The sequence below is a fragment of the Triticum dicoccoides genome, chromosome 7A (assembly GCF_002162155.2).
Source record: "Triticum dicoccoides isolate Atlit2015 ecotype Zavitan chromosome 7A, WEW_v2.0, whole genome shotgun sequence".
Taxonomy (NCBI): Eukaryota; Viridiplantae; Streptophyta; class Magnoliopsida; order Poales; family Poaceae; genus Triticum; species Triticum dicoccoides.
This window is the reverse complement of record NC_041392.1, coordinates 688,229,130-688,233,240: the sequence shown is the minus strand read 5'-3', so window position 1 is coordinate 688,233,240 and position 4,111 is coordinate 688,229,130. Positions and strand designations below refer to the sequence as shown.

At 42.7% G+C, this 4,111-nt stretch overlaps 1 pseudogene; it reads right to left on the bottom strand.

Moving 5' to 3' along the window:
• Positions 1-218: 218 nt before the first annotated feature.
• LOC119328211 lies at positions 219-3,788 on the bottom strand (annotated as a pseudogene).
• Between the last annotated feature and the right edge of the window lie 323 nt (positions 3,789-4,111).

Genomic DNA, 4,111 nt, shown 5'->3' with positions numbered 1-4,111 from the left:
TACAGTTACTACTAGGCTTCAGGCCTTACACCTTTCAAAGTGTGTGTCACATTTCTAAATCACACGTACAATACATAAAAATACTACCCCGTGCACCTAACATGGTCAGATGACTAGGGCTACTAGTCAAAATGCATGGATAAATATTTATTTATGTACCCGGTTCAGTGTAACAATACTTCATAGATACTTCAATATATAAATTTAAAACCCAAAATAGTAGGCCAATATGTTCTAGCTCCATGCCCGCCTGGGAGTTTGGACAGGTGGTAACCCATGTCTGATTGCTAGGTTAAACAAATGCTATTCTGGTTCAAATGGCAAGCAGAATGCGTGACATACTGTACATGTCTTGCCAATATTATTCTTACTTCATGGTGCATATAATGCATCTATGCAGTTATAATGACGTGCTCACTTTGCCTTCTTTCAACATGGTTATCTCTTATCTTGTGCATCCTAGCTGCTGCATCTCTCATGCACATCCTCTCTGTTGATGCTTGCTTGCAACATGATACTGCAACTTCCATGATTGAGAACATCGTGTTGCTGACATCTTCCATTTTGTAGCTTCCACCCTGCAAACTTGTGACATAAACTTCTTCAAAGGACAGTAGGGCTGGATCAACAATCTTCATTAACATGTCTGGGAATGCATTCTTGGCATACTTCTGTAAGGTCAGCCCATCTTTGAACATGTTATGCGTCGGTGCCATGCCTGTAAACAACTCGAGGATGACACTTCCAAAGCTGTATACATCTCCAGATGTAGAAACTTGACCACCTTCACCATATTCTACATTGCATAGAAAAAAGGTCATGATTTGGCATTCAAAATTTCTGATACGAAAGTAGGTGCTAGAGAAAATTTGAGGTACCTGGAGCGAGATATCCAATTGTTCCTCTTATTCCAACTGAGCTCTTTGAATTAATTTGTTGCTCAGCCGCTGGATCTAAAAGAATCTTTGCAAGGCCGAAGTCCCCAGTGCGAGCAAGTAAATCACTATCAAGAAGGATGTTGCTTGGCTTCAAGTCACAGTGAACTATTGGTGGTTCGCAGTTGTGCAAGTAATCTAGTGCATCAGCAACATCAACGACAATATTTAATCTCTGCATTAGTGTCAAGCCTTGAAGTTGTTGTGTTGCATGTACATCTTGATGTAACCACCTGTCTAGGCTCCCATTAGGCATGAACTCAAACACAATGGCTTTGAAGTCATTTTGGTTTGAGTCTGAGCTTGAGCAGCAAGTGATGACACTAATCAAATTCCGATGGCGGATATTACTTAATGCCTCACACTCGGCTAGAAAACTTTTGGAGGATCCAGATTGTTGAAGCTCAAAAACCTTCACAGCAACCGTGGTCATCATATTTTTTAGCAGCAACTCACACTTATAGACGGATCCATACCTTCCTTTACCAATCAAATTGTCTGCGGCAAAACAGCTTGTTGCTTGGAGCAATTCGGCATAAGAAACTCTAGGGTAATTTCCATCTACCAATATGAATCCTCTCATGCTGGTGGACTGAGCCCTTTGTTTCCTTCTTATTGTGAAGAATACAAGTGCCAAACTACAACATATAATGATGCCAACAACTACCGGAATAACTATTGCTAGAAGGACATGGTGTATCCTTAAGCTGTGTTCCGTGGATTCTGGTGGGCATGCGGGCAAACGTAATTCTGAGATGCCACCGCAGAGCCCCGAATTCCCATAAAATAGAAACCCAGTCACATTACTGAACACACCTTGCAATGGAACCTTGCCAACCAGATGGTTGAAGGACAGGTCTAAATGGTAAATTGATGTCATGTTCTCCATATCCTCCGGGATCCGACCAGACAATTTGTTGAATGCAAGATACATTGCTTCAATGCCACCCATGAGCCCCAGCTCCTGAGGAATCACACCTGAGAGTGTGTTTTCTGCTAAAGAAAGCAATATCAAGCCTCGCATTTTGCTGATAGCTGCAGGAATGCTACCATTGAAGGAGTTATGGTGCAACCGAAGACCTATCAAGCTTTGACAATTGCTGAGTGTATTAGGTAGCGGCCCTTGCAAGTTGTTCCAGTGGATGTATATGTAAGCAACCTTGGTGAGGAAGCCAACTTCTGGTGGAAGAGGTCCAACAAAATTATTATTTGACAAATCTAGAGCATATGACAAGGATGACAAGTTGAAGATCTCTTTAGGCAATGGACCTGTGAACTTATTGTTGTCAAAGGTTGCTATTGTTAGCTCCCGCAGTCTCCCTAGGCTTGTTGGAAGTGGTCCCTCAAACTTGTTTTCACCAGCGTAAAGTTCTAATAGCTTCGTCAAGTTCCCAAGGGAGGAGGGAATGAATCCTGTCAACCGGTTTCCATTAAAGGCCAAGGCTTGTAGCGAACTTAGATGTCTGATGCTATCAGGCAAGATACCAGTGAATCTGTTGTGAGATAATTGCAAATAATTTAGCCCACCAAGATTGCTTAACCCAGATGGTATCTTTCCGGAAATCTCATTGTGGTTAACACATAGAATTTGGAGTTGTGATGATAGGTTGGTAACAGAGATTGGCAGTACGCCACCTAACTTGGTTATACTGGAGGTCGAACAAGCGTAGACGTGTGCAGTTTGCCAAAAACGTAACGAACTTCCAATCATGAGCTGTGGCTGCCATGAGCTGATTTGTTTCTAGAGATAGGAAGTCTGGACAAAGCTTGCCAATATCAGGAGGCACTATTCCGGTGAAGTTGTTAAATGAGATGTCTAGGGAGTATATGTTAGTTGCATTGACAAGAGAAGCTGGAAGGCTTCCTGTAAAGTTGTTGATGCCAAGCAGTAGGTACTCGAGATTTGGGAGGTGATCCCCTAAGTTAGATGGCAGGGTGCCATGCAACTCATTATTTGTCACCCTAAAGCGGGTCAGAGAAGAAAGATTGTAGAAAGTTGTAGGAATAGTGCCGGACAGGTGGTTTTCTCCTAGGTCAATGTAAAAGAGTTTACCGAGCCTGCCAAGGCCCTCGGGTATGGAGCTCTCAAGTTGGCTTGATCTTAAATGTATTTTTTGTAGTGCTGAGAGGTTGGCAAGTGATGGCGGAATAATCCCTGTGAAGTTACTCTTCTGCAAGATTATGGTCCGGAGACTTGACAAGCCTCCGAGCCATGAAGGGATTTCTCCGGTGAGCAAGTTTGACCCAAGATTGATGCTTTGAAGGCTGGTGCAGTTCTTCAACCCAGCGTTCATGTCACCATGAAGCGAGTTGTTGGACAAGTCAAGATATCGTAACCGAGATAGACGACGAATTTGTGAAGGTATTTCACCACGCAAATGGTTCAAGCTGAGGTCCAGAATTTTCAAGAAGGTGAGATTCCCAATGGAAGGTATTATCGGGCCAACAAGTCCCTCCGAAGAGAGGTTAAGCACCGTGACCCTGTCTTTGTGCTTAGCGCCACAAACGACACCTGGCCACCGGCAGAAGTCACTAGTAGTGTTCCATGCAGCTAGGACATTCTGTTGGTTGCTTAGGCTTGACTTGAAGGCCAGCAAGGTATCCCTGTCAGTTGTATGCTGGAACAACCGCTCTAGTGCCTGAACAGATGAACTCAATGCTGGTTGCAGTACATATGACAGGAGAAGCAGCACAAGAACAGGAAACATCGATGACGCTGGGAAAGATGACAGAAATATCAGCTTCAAGTAATTGCATACGTTACACTTAAAAAACAAGGCAGTTAACATGTCTAGCAATTATTGTCTGCCGTAACTTCACGATTATAATACTGCGCAGATGTAGCACATTGGACATTGTTTCATCTGCTCTATATATATAAGGTTTCAGTGTTGAGACTTGCTGAAATAATAATTGCGGTTGTCCATACATCATCAGGTACTTGACGTTTCAATTAGAAAAATAAGCCACTACTACTAATGTCTCCATTAGTTCTCATTGCATTGTGTCATTGCAGAAGTGGGGTGAGTGTTTATACCATCTTGACATTAATATATTGCCCTTTGTCTACAGAAAAATACTCTTGCCGGTCCAAAGTAAGTGTCGTGGTTCACTTATTTTGAAACGGAAGGAGAGTATGTTAATATCTACGACATCACATACGTATAGTATGAAAA